The sequence below is a fragment of the Pseudophryne corroboree genome, chromosome 3, assembly GCF_028390025.1.
Source record: "Pseudophryne corroboree isolate aPseCor3 chromosome 3, aPseCor3.hap2, whole genome shotgun sequence".
Taxonomy (NCBI): domain Eukaryota; kingdom Metazoa; phylum Chordata; class Amphibia; order Anura; family Myobatrachidae; genus Pseudophryne; species Pseudophryne corroboree.
The window spans coordinates 418,445,663-418,466,465 of record NC_086446.1 but is presented as its reverse complement, the minus strand read 5'-3'; the positions used below and the strand labels follow the sequence as shown (position 1 = coordinate 418,466,465).

Here is a 20,803-nt window from a genome sequence, read left to right as displayed (position 1 = left end):
TGGCTCCTTAACAATAACCCGAATTAGTTAACAATAACTATGTACAAGTATTGCAGATAATCCGCACTTGGGATGGGCGCCCAGCATCCACTACGGACTCCGAGAAATAGAATTATCGGTAAGTAAATTCTTATTTTCTCTATCGTCCTAAGTGGATGCTGGGGTTCCTGAAAGGACCATGGGGATTATACCAAAGCTCCCAAACGGGCGGGAGAGTGCGGATGACTCTGCAGCACCGAATGAGAGAACTCCAGGTCCTCCTTTGCCAGGGTATCAAATTTGTAAAATTTTACAAACGTGTTCTCCCCCGACCACGTAGCTGCTCGGCAGAGTTGTAATGCCGAGACCCCTCGGGCAGCCGCCCAAGATGAGCCCACCTTCCTTGTGGAGTGGGCTTTTACAGTTTTAGGCTGTGGCAGGCCTGCCACAGAATGTGCAAGTTGAATTGTGTTACAAATCCAACGAGCAATCGACTGCTTAGAAGCAGGTGCGCCCAACTTGTTGGGTGCATACAATATAAACAGCGAGTCAGATTTTCTGACTCCAGCCGTCCTTGCAATGTATATTTTTTAAGGCTCTGACAACGTCCAACAACTTGGAGTCCTCCAAGTCGCTAGTGGCCGCAGGCACCACAATAGGTTGGTTCAGATGAAATGCTGATACCACTTTAGGGAGAAAATGCGGACGAGTCCGCAGTTCTGCCCTATCCGAATGGAAGATTAGATAAGGACTTTTATAAGATAAAGCCGCCAATTCAGATACTCTCCTGGCAGAGGCCAGGGCTAGTAACATAGTCACTTTCAATGTGAGATATTTCAAATCCACCTTTTTCAATGGTTCAAACCAATGGGATTTGAGGAAATCTAAAACTACATTTAGATCCCACGGTGCCACCGGAGGCACCACAGGAGGCTGTATATGCAGTACTCCCTTGACAAAAGTCTGGACCTCAGGGACAGAGGCCAATTCTTTTTGGAAGAATATTGACAGGGCCGAAATTTGAACCTTAATGGATCCCAATTTGAGACCCATAGATAATCCTGATTGCAGGAAATGTAGGAAACGACCCAGTTGGAATTCCTCCGTCGGAACCCTCCGATCCTCGCACCACGCTACATATTTTCGCCAAATGCGGTGATAATGTTTCACGGTGACTTCCTTCCGTGCCTTAATCAAGGTAGGAATGACTTCTTCTGGAATGCCTTTCCCTTTTAGGATCTGGCGTTCAACCGCCATGCCGTCAAACGCAGCCGCGGTAAGTCTTGAAAAAGACAGGGACCCTGCTGTAGCAGGTCCCTTCTCAGAGGTAGAGGCCACGGTTCGTCCGTGAGCATCTCTTGAAGTTCCGGATACCAAGTCCTTCTCGGCCAATCCGGAACCACTAGTATTGTTCTTACTCTTCTTTGCCGTATGATCTTCAATACCTTTGGTATGAGCGGCAGAGGAGGAAACACATACACTGACTGGTACACCCAAGGAGTTACCAGTGCGTCCACAGCTATTGCCTGTGGATCTCTTGACCTGGCGCAATATTTGTCCAGTTTCTTGTTGAGGCGAGACGCCATCATGTCTACAATTGGTCTTTCCCAACGGTCTATTAACATGTTGAAGACTTCTGGATGTAGACCCCACTCTCCCGGATGAAGATCGTGTCTGCTGAGGAAGTCTGCTTCCCAGTTGTCCACGCCCGGGATGAACACTGCTGACAGTGCTATCACGTGATTCTCCGCCCAGCGAAGAATCTTGGCAGCTTCTGCCATTGCACTCCTGCTTCTTGTGCCGCCCTGCCTGTTTACATGGGCGACCGCCGTGATGTTGTCCGACTGAATCAACACCGGCTTTCCTTGCAGGAGAAGTTCCGCCTGGCTTAGAGCATTGTAGATTGCTCTTAGTTCCAGAATGTTTATGTGAAGAGACTTTTCCAGACTCGTCCATACTCCCTGGAAGTTTCTTCCTTGTGTGACTGCTCCCCAGCCTCTCAGGCTGGCGTCCGTGGTCACCAGGATCCAATCCTGAATGCCGAATCTGCGGCCTTCTAATAGGTGAGCCTTCTGCAACCACCACAGAAGTGACACCCTTGTCTTTGGTGACAGGGTTATTCGCAGGTGCATCTGCAGATGCGACCCTGACCATTTGTCCAACAGATCCCTTTGGAATATTCTTGCATGGAATCTGCCGAATGGAATTGCTTCGTAAGAAGCCACCATTTTTCCCAGGACTCTTGTGCATTGATGTACTGACACTTTTCCTGGTTTTAGGAGGTTCCTGACCAGATCGGATAACTCCTTGGCTTTTTCCTCTGGAAGGAAAACCTTTTTCTGAACCGTGTCCAGAATCATTCCTAGGAACAGCAGACGAGTTGTCGGGATTAAATGGGATTTTGGAATATTCAGAATCCACCCGTGTTGTCTTAGCACCTCTTGAGATAGTGCTAAAGCTGTCTCCAGCTGTTCTCTGGACCTTGCCCTTATTAGGAGATCGTCCAAGTATGGGATAACTAATACGCCTTTTCTTCGAAGAAGAATCATCATCTCGGCCATTACCTTGGTAAAGACCCGAGGCGCCGTGGACAATCCGAACGGCAGCGTCTGAAACTGATAGTGACAGTTTTGAACAATGAACCTGAGGTACCCCTGGTGTGCGGGGTAAATCGGAACGTGTAGATACGCATCCTTGATGTCCAAGGATACCATAAAGTCCCCTTCTTCCAGGTTCGCTATCACTGCTCTGAGTGACTCCATCTTGAACTTGAACTTTTTTATGTAGAGGTTCAAGGACTTCAGATTTAGAATAGGCCTTACCGAGCCATCCGGCTTCGGTACCACAAATAGAGTGGAATAATACCCCTTTCCTTGTTGTAATAGGGGTACTTTGACTATCACCTGCTGAGCGTACAGCTTGTGAATGGCTTCCAACACCCTCTCCCTTTCGGAAGAGACGGTTGGTAAGGCAGACTTCAGGAAACGATGAGGAGGATCCGTCTCTAATTCCAACCTGTACCCCTGAGATATTATCTGCAGGATCCAGGGGTCTACCTGCGAGTGAGCCCACTGCGCGCTGTAATTTTTGAGACGGCCCCCCACTGTCCCCGAGTCCGCTTGAGAGGCCCCAGCGTCATGCTGAGGTTTTTGCAGGAGCCGGGGAGGGCTTCTGTTCCTGGGAAGGAGCTGCCTGTTGGTGTCTCTTCCCTCTTCCTCTGCCTCGTGGCAGGTACGACAAGCCCTTTGCTCTCTTATTTTTGTAGGAGCGAAAAGGCTGCGGTTGAAAGGTCGGTGCCTTTCTCTGTTGGGGAGTGACTTGAGGTAAAAAAGTGGATTTCCCGGCAGTAGCCGTGGCCACCAAGTCTGATAGACCAACTCCAAATAACTCCTCCCCTTTATACGGCAAAACCTCCATGTGACGTTTTGAATCCGCATCGCCTGTCCACTGTCGTGTCCATAAGGCTCTTCTGGCTGAAATGGACATAGCACTCACCCGAGATGCCAGTGTGCAAATATCCCTCTGTGCATCACGCATATAGATAAATGCATCCTTTATTTGTTCTAACGACAGTAAAACATTGTCCCTATCTAGGGTATCAATATTTTCAATCAGGGATTCTGACCAAACTACTCCAGCACTGCACATCCAGGCAGTTGCTATAGCTGGTCGTAGTATAACACCTGCATGTGTGTATATATTCTTTTGAATAACTTCCATCTTTCTATCTGATGGATCCTTAAGTGCGGCCGTCTCAGGAGAGGGTAACGCCACTTGTTTGGATAAGCGTGTGAGCGCCTTGTCCACCTTAGGGGGTGTTTCCCAGCGCGCCCTAACCTCTGGCGGGAAAGGGTATAATGCCAATAACTTTTTTGAAATTATCAACTTTTTATCAGGAGCAACCCACGCTTCATCACACACGTCATTTAATTCTTCTGATTCAGGAAAAACTGTTTGTAGTTTTTTCACACCATACATAATACCCTGTTTTACGGTATCTGTAGTATCAGCTAAATGTAACGTCTCCTTCATTGCCAAAATCATATAACGTGTGGCCCTACTGGAAAATACGTTTGAATTTCCACCGTCGTCACTGGAATCAGTGCCCGTGTCTGGGTCTGTGTCGACCGACTGAGGCAAAGGGCGTTTTACAGCCCCTGACGGTGTTTGAGGCGCCTGGACAGGCATTAATTGATTGTCCGGCCGCCTCATGTCCTCAACTGACTGTTTAAGGGAAGATAAACCATCACGTAATTCCACAAATAAAGGCATCCATTCTGGTGTCGACCCCCTGGGGGGTGACATCTGCATATTTGGCAATTGCTCCGCCTCCACACCAATATCGTCCTCATACATGTCGACACCACGTACCGACACACACCGCAAACTCACAGGGAATGCTCTAATGAAGACAGGACCCACTAGCCCTTTTGGGGAGACAGAGGGAGAGTCTGCCAGCACACACCACAAAGCGCTATATATACAAGGGATATCCTTATATTAAGTGCTCCCTTATAGCTGCTTTAATATATATATATATAGCCATTAATGTGCCCCCCCTCTCTGTTTTACCCTGTTTCTGTAGTGCAGTGCAGGGGAGAGACCTGGGAGCCGTTCTGACCAGCGGAGCTGTGACAGAAAATGGCGCCGTGTGCTGAGGAGATAGGCCCCGCCCCTTTTTCGGCGGGTTCTTCTCCCGCTATTTTTCCAGTCAGGCAGGGGTTAAATATCTCCATATAGCCCCTATGGGCTATATGTGAGGTATTTTTAGCCTTGTATAAGGTTTATATTTGCCTCTCAGAGCGCCCCCCCCCAGCGCTCTGCACCCTCAGTGACTGCCCAGTGAAGTGTGCTGAGAGGAAAATGGCGCACAGCTGCAGTGCTGTGCGCTACCTTATGAAGACTGAGGAGTCTTCAGCCGCCGGTTTCCGGACCTCTTCACGCTTCAGCATCTGCAAGGGGGTCGGCGGCGCGGCTCCGGGACCGGACTCCACGGCTGGGCCTGTGTTCGATCCCTCTGGAGCTAATGGTGTCCAGTAGCCAAGCAGCAAATCCACTCTGCATGCAGGTGAGTTTACTACTTTCCCCCTAAGTCCCACGTTGCAGTGATCCTGTTGCCAGCAGGACTCACTGTAAAGAAAAAAACCTAAACTAAACTTTCTCTAAGCAGCTCTTTAGGAGAGCCACCTAGATTGCACCCTTCTCGTTCGGGCACAAAATCTAACTGGAGTCTGGAGGGGGGTCATAGGGGGAGGGGCCAGTGCACACCACCTGACCTAGTAAAGCTTTACTTTTTTGTGCCCTGTCTCCTGCGGAGCCGCTATTCCCCATGGTCCTTTCAGGAACCCCAGCATCCACTTAGGACGATAGAGAAATATGGGTTCAGTGACTTGTGGTTTAAAATGAGTCTTACCGAACCATCCAGCTTCGGTACCACAAACAGGTTGGAGAGCGCAGTAGCGTATGCGCCTGGGTTACACCAGTAGTGTGTGCGCCTGGGTTACACCAGGAGAGCGCAGTAGTGTATGCGCCTGGGTTACACCGGGAGAGCGCAGTAGTGTATGCGCCTGGGTAACACCGGGAGAGCACAGTAGTGTATGCGCCTGGGTAACACCGGGAGAGCGCAGTAGTGTATGCGCCTGGGTAACACCGGGAGAGCGCAGTAGTGTATGCGCCTGGGTAACACCGGGAGAGCGCAGTAGTGTATGCGCCTGGGTAACACCGGGAGAGCGCAGTAGTGTATGCGCCTGGGTAACACCGGGAGAGCGCAGTAGTGTATGCGCCTGGGTAACACCGGGAGAACGTAGTAGTGTATGCACCTGGGTTACACCAGTAGTATATGTGCCTGGGTTACACCGGGAGAGAACAGTAGTATATGCAACTACCTTTACTTCTGTGGCGCTCTCTGTGCGCGCGCTCATCCGGGGTGGTGTTTGTGGCAGCTGTTAGAGAGGAGACAGGAGGAAGAGATTACACCTTACTCTGAAGGAAGCTGCTGCTGGAATGACAGGAGACTGCTGGACTGAGAGCAGACTGTCAGCATGAAGATGTTACAGACTGCTAACCCACTGCTACCGGAATACATGAGTTACCAGCAGACGGGATGCCGGCCGTCAGTATACAGACAGCGGCATCCCATCTTTTGGAATCCCGGCAGCGAGTCCCCTCATGGGCTGGCTGCACTCGAAACGGGTTATATTCCCACTTGGTTGGTGGCGTGGAGCCACCAACTGAATGGGAATAATCTGCGGTTGACGGGATCCCGACAGGCGATATTTTAACTGCATCCCCTGCTACTGATGCAACTGTTCTCAATGTGGGAGATGCAGGGGCAAAACTAGAACGGTGTGTGCCCCATAGCAAAATTTTGAATGGGCCCCCCTTCTACACAGAGAGGAGGCACAGGGTGACACGCACACATACACGGGTAGACTTGGGGTACAATGTGTCACAAACACACACATATAGAGGTAGGGGGTACAGGGTGTCACAAACACAGGGGTAGTGGTTGTACACTGTCATACACAGGGGGTATGTGGGTACAGATTGTCATACACACAGGGGTAGTGGGGGCACAGGGTGTTACACACACACACACACACACACACACACACACAGAGGTAGGGGGTACAGGGTGTCATATAAACACACAGGGGTACAGGGTGTTATACATACACACATGGGTTTCGAGGGGTACGGGGCTCCCAGGCACTCCCCGCTCTGTACACCAATGCATCATCTTCTGTCATGTTTAGGAAATGACGAAATTGTGCCCAAAAACAGGAGGCCGAGCTCTGCTCCGCCTTTATGGAGCAGCTGCTTGAGGATGGAGGGTGACAGGGCTGCTGGGCGACAGATCTCCTGCATTACCCACTCTCTTCCATGTAGGTGGCGCTATGGTTTAAGTAGTGGGGTAGCTAGGCTCCTGTGGCTCTGACAGGGTCCCGCAGTTCTCCAGCCCATCAGGTCTGCCCCTGTATGGCCTCGGGGCAGGACCAGTGTGACTGGGTGCAGGAAAAGTGGACCCTTGTACCCATGTGCACAAAAGCAGGTTTGGTCACAGGGAGAGAAGGGGCACAGGTGTAGGCGAGGTCACGGGGGGGGGGGGGAGTGGGCACAAGTGCAGGTGTGGTCATGGGGGGTGAGAAAGGGCACAGGTGTAGGTGCGGTCACAGGGGGAGGGGTGGGCACAAGTGCTGGTGTGTCCACGAGGAAGGAACAAAAGTTCAGGTGTAGTCACAGGGGGGGTATTGGTATTCTAGAGAGGAGGCATAGGTGTATGTGTGGTGGTGCAGCCGGCAGAGCTGGAGGTCGAGGCAGGGTCTGATGGCCCCCGGAGGAAGCACTGCGGTGAGTCCGGGACAAGGAATGGGTGGGGAGGCCAGCGGCAGCAGCAGGGAGCCGGGCACGGACGCAGACATAGAAGAGGCCATAGCTACAGAGCTCCGTGCACGGCGCAACAGCAGCAGCGTCGTTCTGGGACTGGAAGCTGTGATCTCTCCCCCTGCTGCCTGGCGGTGACAGATGCGCTGCAGCGAGCCGGTCCACTTACTACCCCCATCCCGGGGCACATTTAATTAATCCCACCCACCTGAAGGCAGCCGTCCTATCGAGCGGCTCCAGGTCGGCCATACACACACGACGATGCACAGATATATCTGCAGATATATTGGTCATCGTCTGTGCAGCAGGGATGACGCGATATGTCCGTGAACGACAAGTTCACAGACATATCGTTGATACACACTCGCCGACTAGCTGACGATATATTGGCCGATCAGTTGATCGGCCGATATATCTGCCAGTGTGTACCCTTTGATAGACAAATACAGCACCGCAATAATTGTACATTTATGGATGTGGAGTCCTAATAAAAAGTAACCCAGAGGTGGGTACACACTAGTAGATATATCTGCAGATCAATTGATCGGCAGATATATCTATGGACGGATCGGGCAGTGTGTTCAGCATACACACTGCCCGATCCGTTGGGGACTGACGTCATGAACTGGGCGGGCGTGCACACACGCCCGCCCAGTTCAGTTGTCAATCACCGCCGGCCGCCGCAGCATGTGTACGGGCGGTGGGCCAACCGCCGTAAACACACAGCGACGCGCCAATATATCGGTAGATATATTGGCCGTCGGCTGTGCTGCGGGGCCGTTGCGATACGTCTGTGAACGACGGAGTTCACAGACGTATCAGCCGTACACACTGGCCGATGGACCCGCGATATATCGGCCAGTGTGTACGGGCCTTAATTCTTCTCTAGTTAAACCAGACTGCATATTTGCTGGTTAAAAGTCTTCCAGTAAACAGGAATCAAAACACTGAATATCTTTCGTTATGTACAACAACTTAAACAACTCCAGTTAATGCAAAATGAATGAAAAACACATCCAACATGCAGCTTGGCACTTAACTGTAGTTGATATCCAGACTCATGCCAGGAGGCCACTTTCTTAACATCCTTCTAACTTAACCAAGACAGAATGTACGCTGGAGGAAGAACATGTGCTTATGCTCCGCAGTCTCAGATTTGAGAGAGGGTGGGGGGATTTGGAGGGTGTGCCAACAGTCTCTCAGCAGATATAATAGTAGATAATTGAATATTTCAATTTATTAACAAGAGTTAATGTTTTTAGATCCTCCCTCTTCATTTGCAGCGTTACAGAACTGGTGTGTCAGCTGATCCCATGGGTGCTGCAAAGTAACCTAGAAGTGTCACTGCACCCATGGGGCTAGACTCAGACCTTTTCCCATCCTTGTTCTTTAGTCCCAGAGTATAAATAATTATAATGCGCATGATCAGATGGCTGCGAGTAGTGAAGCGTGTATAATATCTGACCTACAATGAGCCTGGCAGGCAAAAGAAGAGATTGAAGCAGAAGTGATTTAGGCTGGCGGCCATCAAGCATTTAAGCACATGGAGGCCCAGCTCAAATATATAAGACAGACCCGCCATACATAAATACATGTTTTGTTTCTTACACTTCCAAACCATGAAACATTATTTCCAGGTAAAACAGTGATGCTTTATATGTCTAAAAATGTAGAGACCCATCAAATCAACAGAAATACCGGAGTATATGTCAGACACCCCAAATGCTGGACGCATTCCACCATGAAAAACACAGCAGTAACATACCCAGGCCGACAATATGAATACAAGCAGACAGAATTGCAGAAGCCAGGAGGTTAAACCTGTATATAAGAGCACCACAGTAAATGTAAGACTTTACAATAAAAACTTATTCTAACATTAAAGGGTAACAGAATAAACCTAATTAAAGTTAAAACACAAATACATCTGCAATCCTCCATATGTTACTATAAGAGTATGAGCATCAATGCAGGCCAGAGACTGCATTATACCATGGGTCTTCAACCTATGGCCCTCCAGCTGCTGTGGAACTACACATCCCAGCATGCCCTGCCTTAGTTTTAGCATGTCTTAATAGCAAAACTGTGGCAGGGCATGCTAGGACGTGTAGTTCAACAGCAGCTGGAGGGCAACAGGTTGAAGACCCATGTGTTATACTATTCATGTAATATGTTGTAGGGCAGTGGTGGCCAACGCGTGGCTCTAGAGCCACATGCGGCTCTTTCTTTATTCAAATGTGTCTCCCAACACTCCAAGTCACGTGACCACAAGAGATCTGTAAACCGTTGCACTCCAGCCAGACATGCAGCAGCACTACGAAGACTGAACTGAGGGAGCCAAACAGGGCCATAACTACGTGTGTGCCTGGCAGACAGCGCAGTTGCCCTGAGGGAACGGCCAGCGGCATGTAATGAGTCAAATTGACTCATTACATGCTGCCTCTGCTGTGTATCGTGCGCCGCGCAGGAGAGGAGAGAGCAGCAGCCGCACCGGGCAGCGGAGGAGGAGGGAGGGGGACTGGAGCGCTATGTCATTGGTAGTAAGCGTCGCTGCAGCAGTCCCCTCTCCTTCTGTATTGGCTGCCCGGCGCTGCTGTGAATGCTGGGATGCGGTTCCTCCATCCCAGCATTCACAGCGGCACCGGGCAGCCTATATGGAAGGAGAGGGGACTGCTGCAGCGGCGCTTACTACCAATGACATTGCGCTGCTGCGGCTCCAGTCCCCCTACCACCTCCTCCTTGTCAGATGCCTGCACAGACGGAGCTGCCAGCACGAGGAGCCTGACTGTCAGCGGGGAGATGGTAAGTATATCTCTCTCTCTCAGGGGGACACAGTCTGCCGCAATGTGTAAAAAGGGGGACGCTGGCTGCTGCAATGTGTAAAAAAGGGGACGCTGTCTGCCGTGAGGTGTAAAAAAAAAAGAAAAAAAAAAAAAAGAAGGGGGACGCTGTCTGCTGTAATGTGTAAAAAAAGGGGGACGCTGTCTGCCGCAATGTGTAAAAAACGGGGACGCTGTCTGCCGCAATGTGTAAAAAAGGGGACGCTGTCTGCCGTAATGTGTAAAAAAAAGGGGACGCTGTCTGCCGTGATGTGTAAAAATGGGGGACGCTGTCTGCCGTGATGTGTAAAAAAGGGGGACGCTGTCTGCCGTAATGTGTAAAAAAAAATAAGAATTTACTTACCGATAATTCTATTTCTCATAGTCCGTAGTGGATGCTGGGGACTCCGAAAGAACCATGGGGAATAGCGGCTCCGCAGGAGACTGGGCACAAAGTAAAAGCTTTAGGACTAGCTGGTGTGCACTGGCTCCTCCCCCTATGACCCTCCTCCAAGCCTCAGTTAGGATACTGTGCCCGGACGAGCGTACACAATAAGGAAGGATTTTGAATCCCGGGCAAGACTCATTACCAGCCACACCGTACAACTTGTGATCTGAACCCAGTTTACAGCATGATAACAGAAGGAGCCTCTGAAAAGATGGCTCACAACAACAATAACCCGATTTTTGTAACAATAACTATGTACAAGTAATGCAGACAATCCGCACTTGGGATGGGCGCCCAGCATCCACTACGGACTATGAGAAATAGAATTATCGGTAAGTAAATTCTTATTTTCTCTAACGTCCTAGTGGATGCTGGGGACTCCGAAAGGACCATGGGAATTATACCAAAGCTCCCAAACGGGCGGGAGAGTGCGGATGACTCTGCAGCACCGAATGAGAGAACTCCAGGTCCTCCTCAGCCAGGGTATCAAATTTGTAGAATTTAGCAAACGTGTTTGCCCCTGACCAAGTAGCTGCTCGGCAAAGTTGTAAAGCCGAGACCCCTCGGGCAGCCGCCCAAGATGAGCCCACTTTCCGTGTGGAATGGGCTTTTACAGATTTTGGCTGTGGCAGGCCTGCCACAGAATGTGCAAGCTGAATTGTACTACAAATCCAACGAGCAATCGTCTGCTTAGAAGCAGGAGCACCCAGCTTGTTGGGTGCATACAGGATAAACAGCGAGTCAGATTTTCTGACTCCAGCCGTCCTGGAAACATATATTTTCAGGGCCCTGACTACGTCCAGCAACTTGGAATCCTCCAAGTCCCTAGTAGCCGCAGGCACCACAATAGGTTGGTTTAAGTGAAATGCTGAAAACACCTTAGGGAGAAATTGAGGACGAGTCCTCAATTCCGCCCTGTCCGAATGGAAAATCAGATAAGGGCTTTTACAGGATAAAGCCGCCAATTCTGACACGCGCCTGGCCCAGGCCAGGGCCAACAGCATGACCACTTTCCATGTGAGATATTTTAACTCCACAGATTTAAGTGGTTCAAACCAATGTGACTTTTGGAATCCAAAAAAAAACTACATTGAGATCCCAAGTGCCACTGGAGGCACAAAAGGAGGCTGTATATGCAGTACCCCTTTTACAAACGTCTGAACTTCAGGGACTGAAGCTAGTTCTTTTTGGAAGAAAATTGACAGGGCCGAAATTTGAACCTTAATGGACCCCAATTTCAGGCCCATAGACACTCCTGTTTGCAGGAAATGTAGGAATCGACCCAGTCGAATTTCCACCGTCGGGCCTTACTGGCCTCGCACCACGCAACATATTTTCGCCAATTGCGGTGATAATGTTTTTGCGGTTACATCCTTCCTGGCTTTGATCAGGATAGGGATGACTTCATCCGGAATGCCCTTTTTCCTTCAGGATCCGGCGTTCAACCGCCATGCCGTCAAACGCAGCCGCGGTAAGTCTTGGAACAGACAGGGTCCTTGCTGGAGCAGGTCCCTTCTTAGAGGTAGAGGCCACGGATCCTCCGTGAGCATCTCTTGAAGTTCCGGTTACCAAGTCCTTCTTGGCCAATCCGGAGCCACGAATATAGTGCTTACTCCTCACCATCTTATCAATCTCAGTACCTTGGGTATGAGAGGCAGAGGAGGAAACACATACCCTGACTGGTACACCCACGGTGTTACCAGAGCGTCTACAGCTATTGCCTGAGGGTCCCTGGACCTGGCGCAATACCTGTCGAGTTTTTAATCCTGTGGAAGACTTCTGGGTGAAGTCCCCACTCTCCCCGGGTGGAGGTCGTGCTGAGGAAGTCTGCTTCCCAGTTGTCCACTCCCGGAATGAATACTGCTGACAGTGCTATCCCATGATTTTCCGCCCAGCGAAGAATCCTTGCAGCTTCTGTCATTGCCCTTCTGCTTCTTGTGCCACCCTGTCTGTTTACGTGGGTGACTGCCGTGATGTTGTCCGACTGGATCAACACCGGCTGTCCTTGAAGCAAAGGTCTTGCTAAGCTTAGAGCATTGTAAATGTCCCTTAGCTTCAGGATATTTATGTGAAGTGATGTCTCCAGGCTTGACCATAAGTCCTGGATATTCCTTCCCTGTGTGACTGCTCCCCAGCCTCGCAGGCTGGCATCCGTGGTTACCAGGACCCAGTCCTGAATGCCGAATCTGCGGCCCTCTAGAAGATGAGCACTCTGCAACCACCACAGGAGGGACACCCTTGTCCTTGGTGACAGGGTTATCCGCTGATGCATCTGAAGATGCGACCCGGACCATTTGTCCAGCGGGTCCCACTGGAAAGTTCTTGCGTGGAATCTGCCGAATGGGATTGCTTCGTAGGAAGCCCCCATTTTACCCAGAACCCTTGTGCATTGATGCACTGAGACTTGGCTCGGTTTGAGGAGGTTCCTGACTAGCTCGGATAACTCCCTGGCTTTCTCCTCCGGGAGAAACACCTTTTTCTGGACTGTGTCCAGGATCATCCCTAGGAACAGAAGACACGTCGACGTAACCAGCTGCGATTTTGGAATATTGAGAATCCAATCGTGCTGCCGCAACACTATCTGAGATAGTGCTACACCGACCTCCAACTGTTCCCTGGATCTTACCCTTATCAGGGAATTGTCCAAGTAAGGGATAACTAAAATTCCCTTCCTTCGAAGGAACATCATCATTTCGGCCATTACCTTGGTAAAGACCCGGGGTGCCGTGGACCATCCCTACGGCAGCGTCTGAACTGATAGTGACAGTTCTGTACCATAAACCTGAGGTACCCTTGGTGAGAAGGGTAAATTTTGACATGAAGGTAAGCATCCTTGATGTCCCGAGACATCATGTAGTCCCCTTCTTCCAGGTTCGCAATCACTGCTCTGAGTGACTCAATCTTGAATTTGAACCTCTGTATGTAAGTGTTCAAAGATTTTAGAATCGGTCTCACCGAGCCGTCTGGCTTCGGTACCACAATAGTGTGGAATAATACCCCGTTCCCTGTTGCAGGAGGGGTACCTTGATTATCACCTGCTGGGAATACAGCTTGTGAATGGCTTCCAAAACTGCCTCCCTGTCAGAGGGAGACGTCGGTAAAGTCGACTTTTGGAAACGGCGAGGGGGAGACGTCTCGAATTCCAATATGTACCCCTGAGATATTACCTGAAGGATCCAGGGGTCTACTTGCGAGTGAGCCCACTGCGCACTGAAATTCATTGAGAACGGGCCCCCACCGTGCCTGAGCTTGTAAAGCCCTAGCGTCATACTGAGGGCTTGGCAGAGGCTGGAAAGGGTTTCTGTTCCTGGGAACTGGCTGATCTCTGCAGCCTTTTTCCTCTCCCTCTGTCACGAGCAGAAAAGAGGAACCTTTTGTCCGCTTGCCAACAAAGGACTGCGCCTGATAATACGGCGTCTTATTTTGAGAGGCGACCTGGGGTACAAACGTGGATTTCCCAGCTGTTGCCGTGGCCACCAGGTCTAAAAGACCGACCCCAAATGTCCCCTTTCAAAGGCAATACTTCCAAATGACGTTTGGAATCCGCATCACCTGACCATTTTACTGGTAGAATTGGACAACGCACTTATACTTGATGCCAGTCGGCAATTATTCCGCTGTGCATCATGCATATATAGAAATGCATCTTTTAAATGCTCTATAGGCAATAATATACTATCCTTATCTAGGATATCAATATTTCCAGTCAGGGAATCCGACCATGCCAACCCAGCACTGCACCTCCAGGCTGACGCGATAGCTGGTCGCAGTATAACACCAGTATGTGTGTAAATACCTTTTTTTTGGATACCCTCCTGCTTTCTATCAGCAGGATCCTTAAGGGCGGCCATCTCATGAGAGGGTAGAGCCCTTGTTCTTACAAGCGTGTGAGCGCCTTATCCCCCCTAGGGGGTGTTTCCCAATGCATCCTAACCTCTGGCGGGAAAGGGTATGCAGCCAATACTTTTTAAGAAATTATTAATTGTTATCGGGGGGAAACCCACGCATCATCACACATTTTATTTCTCAGATTCAGGAAAACTACAGGTAGTTTTTCCCTCACCGAACATAATACCCCTTTCTCTATCGTCCTTGTGGATGCTGGGGTTCCTGAAAGGACCATGGGGAATAGCGGCTCCGCAGGAGACAGGGCACAAAAAGTAAAGCTTTCCGATCAGGTGGTGTGCACTGGCTCCTCCCCCTATGACCCTCCTCCAGACTCCAGTTAGATTTTTGTGCCCGGCCGAGAAGGGTGCAATCTAGGTGGCTCTCCTAAAGAGCTGCTTAGAGAAAGTTTAGCTTAGGTTTTTTATTTTACAGTGAGTCCTGCTGGCAACAGGATCACTGCAACGAGGGACTTAGGGGAGAAGGAGTGAACTCACCTGCGTGCAGGATGGATTGGCTTCTTGGCTACTGGACATCAGCTCCAGAGGGACGATCACAGGTACAGCCTGGATGGTCACCGGAGCCGCGCCGCCGGCCCCCTTGCAGATGCTGAAGTAAGAAGAGGTCCAGAATCGGCGGCTGAAGACTCCTGCAGTCTTCTAAAGGTAGCGCACAGCACTGCAGCTGTGCGCCATTTTCCTCTCAGCACACTTCACACGGCAGTCACTGAGGGTGCAGGGCGCTGGGAGGGGGGCGCCCTGGGAGGCAAATGAAAACCTTTTTTGGCGAAAAATACCTCACATATAGCCCCCAGAGGCTATATGGAGATATTTAACCCCTGCCAAGATTCACTAAATAGCGGGAGACGAGCCCGCCGAAAAAGGGGCGGGGCCTATCTCCTCAGCACACAGCGCCATTTTCTCTCACAGAAAGCCTGGAGAGAAGGCTCCCAGGCTCTCCCCTGCACTGCACTACAGAAACAGGGTTAAAACAGAGAGGGGGGGCACTGATTTTGGCGATATTGAGATATATATATATAAAGATGCTATAAGGGAAAACACTTATATAAGGTTGTCCCTATATAATTATAGCGTTTTGGTGTGTGCTGGCAAACTCTCCCTCTGTCTCCCCAAAGGGCTAGTGTGGGTCCTGTCCTCTGTCAGAGCATTCCCGGTGTGTGTGCTGTGTGTCGGTACGTGTGTGTCGACATGTATGAGGACGATGTTGGTGAGGAGGCGGAGAAATTGCCTGTAATGGTGATGTCACTCTCTAGGGAGTCGACACCGGAATGGATGGCTTATTTAGGGAATTACGTGAGAATGTCAACACGCTGCAAGGTCGGTTGACGACGTGAGACGGCCGACAAACTATTAGTACCGGTCCAGGCGTCTCAGAAACACCGTCAGGGGCGTTAAAAACGCCCATTTACCTCAGTCGGTCGACACAGACACGGACACTGAATCCAGTGTCGACGGTGAATAAACAAACGTATTTCTCATTAGGGCCACACGTTAAGGGCAATGAAGGAGGTGTTGCATATTTCTGATACTACAAGTACCACAAAAAAGGGTATTATGTGGGAGTGAAAAAACTACCTGTAGTTTTTCCTGAATCAGATAAAATAAAATGAAGTGTGTGATGATGCGTGGGGTTACCCCGATAGCAAATATTGGCGTTATACCCTTTCCCGCCAGAAATTAGGGCGCGTTGGGAAACACCCCTTAGGGTGATAAGGCGCTCACACGCTTATCAAGTGGCGTTACCGTCTCCAGATACGGCCGCCCTCAAGGAGCCAGCTGATAGGAAGCTGGAAAGATATCCTAAAAAGTATATACACACATACGGTGGTTATACTGCGACCAGCGATCGCCATCAGCCTGGAGATGCAGTGCTGGGTTGGCTTGGTCGGATTCCCTGACTGAAAATATTTTATTCATATAGAGCATTTAATAGGATGCATTCTATATATATGTACGTGAGATGCACAGAGGGATATTTGCTCTCTGGCATCAAGATAAGTACGTTGTCCATATCACCCAGAAGATGTCATGGACACGACAGTGGTCAGGTGATACAGATCCCATACGGCACATGGAAGTATTGCCGTATAAAGGGAAGGAGTTAGTTGGGGTCGGTCCATCGGACCTGGGGGACCACGGCAACAGCTGGGAAATCCAACCTTTTTACCCCAAGTTACATCTCAGCTGAAAAAGACACCGTCTTTTCAGCCTCAATCCTTCCTTTCCCATGAGGGCATGCAGGCAAAAGGCCAGTCATATCTGCCCAGACATAGAGGTAAGGGAAGTAGACTGCAGCAGGCAGCCCCTTCCCAGGAAAAGAAGCCCTCCACCGTGTCTGCCAAGTCCTCAGCATGACGCTGGGGCCATGCAAGCGGACTCAAGGTGGGGGGGTAGTCTCAAGAGTCTCAGCGCGCAGTGGGATCACTCGCAGGTTGACCCCTAGATAGTACAAGTATTATCCCAGGGGTACAGATTGGAGAGTCGAGACATCTTCTCCTCGCAGGTTTCTGAAGTCTGCTTTACCAACGGCTCCCTCCGACAGGGAGGCAGCATTGGAAACAATTCACAAGCTGTATATCCAGCAGGTGATAAATCAAAGTACCCCTCCTACAACAAGGAAAAGGGTATTATTTTTCCACACTATATTGTGGTACTGACGCCAGACGGCTTGGTGAGACATAGTCTAAACTGAAATCTTTGAACACTTACATAAAAGGTTCAAATCGAGATGGAGTCACTCAGAGCAGTGATAGCGAACCGGAAAAAAGGGGACTATATGGTGTCCCTGGACATCAAGGATTACCTCCATGTCCAAATTTGCCCTTCTCAACAAGGGTACCTCTGGTTCGTGGTACAGAACTGTCAATATCAGTTTCAGACGATGCCGTTTGAATTATCCACGGCACCCCGGGCCTTTTACCAAGGTAATGGCCGAAAAGATGTTTCTTCAAAGAAAAAAGGCATCTAAATTATCCCTTACTTGGACGATATCCTGAAAAGGGCAAGTTCCAGAGAACAGTTGGAGGTCGGAAGAGCACTATCTAAAGTAGTTCTACGACAGCACGACTGGATTCTAAATATTCCAAGAATCGCAGCTGTTTTCCGACGATACGTCTGCTGTTCCTAGGAATGATTCTGGGCATAGTCCAGAAAAAGGTGTTCCTCCGGGAGGAAAAAGCCAAGGAGTTATTCGACCTAGTCAGAAACCTCCTAAAACCAGGCCAAGTATCAGTGCATCAATGCACAGGAGTCCTGGGAAAAATGGTGGCTTCTTACGAAGCGATTCCATTCGGCAGATCTCAGGGGATTTGCTGGACGAATGGTCCGGATCGCATTTTCAGATGCATCAGCGGATAATCCTGTCTCCAAGGACAAGGGTGTCTCTTCTGTGGGGGCTGCAGAGTGCTCATCTTTTAGAGGGCAGCACACTCAGCATTCAGAACTGTGTTCTGGGGACCACGGATACCAGCCTGAGAGGCTGGGGAGTAGTCACACAGGGAAAAAATTTCCAAGGAAGTGTGGTCAAGTCTGGAGACTTCTCTCCACATGAATATACTGGAGCTAAGGGCAATTTACAATGCTCTGAGCCTAGGAAGACTCCTGCTTCAAAGTCAACCGGTGCTGATCCAGTAGGACATCATCATGGCGGTCGCCCACGTTATCAGACGGGGCGACACAAGAAGCAGGAGGGCAATGACAGCAAGGATTCTTCGCTGGGCGGAAAATCATGTGATAACACTGTCAGCAGTGTTCATTCCGGGAGTGGGCAACTGGGAAGATTTCCTCAGCATAAATGAATTCCACCCGGAAAAGTGGAAACTTAATCTGGAAGTTTCCACATGATTGTAAACCGTTGGGAAAGACCAAAGGTGGTTATGATGGCGTCCCACCTGAAGCGCCAGGTCAAGAGACACTCAGGCAATAGCTGGGACGCTCTGGTAACACCGTCGGTGTACCAGTCGGTGTATGTGTTCCATCCTCTGCTTTTCATACCCAATGTATTGAAAATGATAGGAAGGAGAGGAGTAAGAACTATACTCGTGGCTCCGGTTTGGCCAAGAAGGACTTGGTTCCCGGAACTTCAAGAGATACTAAGAAGGGTCTTGATTCGGCAAGAACCGTGTCTGTTCCGGGACTTACCGCAGCTGCGTTGACGCCAAGGCGGGTGAACGCCGGATCCTAAGGGAAAGAGGCATTCCGGAAGAGGTCATCCCTACCCTGGTCAGAGCCAGGAAGGAGGTGACCGCACAACATTATCACCGCTTAGGTGAAAATATGTGCCAGGGTGTGAGTCCAGGAAGGCTCCATGGAAGAATTTCAACTAGGTTAATTTCTACATTTCCTGCAAACAGGAGTGTCTATGGGTCTCAAATTGGGTCCATTAAGGTTCAAATTTCGGCCTGTTGATTTTCTTCCAGAAAGAAATTGGCTTCAGTTCCTGAAGTCCAGAAGTTGTTAAGGGAGTACTGCATATACAGCCCCTTTGATGTCTCCAGTGGCACTGGGCGATCTCAACGTAGTTTTGGGATTCCTAAAAAATCACATTGGTTTAAACAACTCAAATCTGTGGATTTGATATATCTCACATGGAAAATGACCATGCTGTTGGTCCTGGCCTCGGCCAGGCGAGTGTCAGAATTGGCGGCTTTATCTCACAAAGCCATATCTGATTGTCCATTCGGACAGAGCAAAGCTGCGGACTCGTCCCCAGTTTCTCCTTAAGGTGGTGTCAGCGTTTCACCTGAACCAGCTTATTGTGGTACCTGCGGCTACTAGGGACTTGGAGGACTCCAAGTTGCTGGATGTTATCAGGGCCCTGAAAATATAGTTTCCAGGTTGGCTGGAGTCAGGAAATCTGACTTGCTGTTTATCCTGTATGCACCCAACAATGCTGGGTGCTTCTGCTTCTAAGCAGTCGATTGCTCGTGGGATTGGTAGCACAATTCAACTTGCACATTCTGTGGCAGGCCTGCCACAGTCTAAATCTGTTAAGGCCCATTCCACAAGGAAGGTGGGCTCATCTTGGGCGGCTGCCCGAGGGGTCTCGGCATTACAACTTTGCCGAGCAGCTACGTGGTCGGGGGAGAACACGTTTGTAAAATTCTACAAATTTGATACCCTGGCAAAAGAGGACCTGGAGTTCTCTCATTCGGTGCTGCAGAGTCATCCGCACTCTCCCGCCCGTTTGGGAGCTTTGGTATAATCCCCATGGTCCTTTCAGGAACCCCAGCATCCACAAGGACGATAGAGAAAATAATAAGAATTTACTTACCGATAATTCTATTTCTCGGAGTCCGTAGTGGATGCTGGGGTTCCTGAAAGGACCATGGGGAATAGCGGCTCCGCAGGAGACAGGGCACAAAAAAGTAAAGCTTTTACCAGATCAGGTGGTGTGCACTGGCTCCTCCCCCTATGACCCTCCTCCAGACTCCAGTTAGGTACTGTGCCCGGACGAGCGTACACAATAAGGGAGGCAATTTGAATCCCGGGTAAGACTCATACCAGCCACACCAATCACACCGTACAACTTGTGATCTAAACCCAGTTAACAGTATGATAACAGAAAGAGCCTCTTAAAGATGGCTCCTTAACAATATAACCCGAATTTGTTAACAATAACTATGTACAGTATTGCAGATAATCCGCACTTGGGATGGGCGCCCAGCATCCACTACGGACTCCGAGAAATAGAATTATCGGTAAGTAAATTCTTATTTTCTCTATCGTCCTAAGTGGATGCTGGGGTTCCTGAAAGGACCATGGGGATTATACCAAAGCTCCCAAACGGGCGGGAGAGTGCGGATGACTCTGCAGCACCGAATGAGAGAATTCCAAGTCCTCTTTTGCCAGGGTATCAAATTTGTAGAATTTTACAAACGTGTTTTCCCCCGACCACGTCGCTGCTCGACAGAATTGTAATGCCGAGACCCCTCGGGCAGCCGCCCAAGATGAGCCCACCTTCCTTGTGGAATGGGCCTTAACAGATTTAGGCTGTGGCAGGCCTGCCACAGAATGAGCAAGTTGAATTGTGTTACAAATCCAACGAGCAATCGTCTGCTTAGAAGCAGGGGCACCCAACTTGTTGGGTGCATATGGTATCAACAGCGAGTCAGATTTTCTGACTTCAGCCGTCCCTGAAATGTATATTTTTAAGGCTCTGACAACGTCCAACAACTTGGAGTCCTCCAAGTCGCCAGTGGCCGCAGGCACCACAATAGGTTGGTTCAGGTGAAACGCTGATACCACCTTAGGGAGAAAATGCGGACGAG

The 20,803-nt window shown here is 49.9% G+C and overlaps 1 protein-coding gene across 1 annotated transcript in view; it reads right to left on the bottom strand.

Annotated features, from left to right (window-relative positions):
• The window catches only part of ZHX3 (zinc fingers and homeoboxes 3), a 101,473-nt gene that overhangs the window by 53,775 nt on the left and 26,895 nt on the right, over positions 1 to 20,803 (bottom strand). The gene's annotated exons all lie outside the window — the stretch shown is intronic.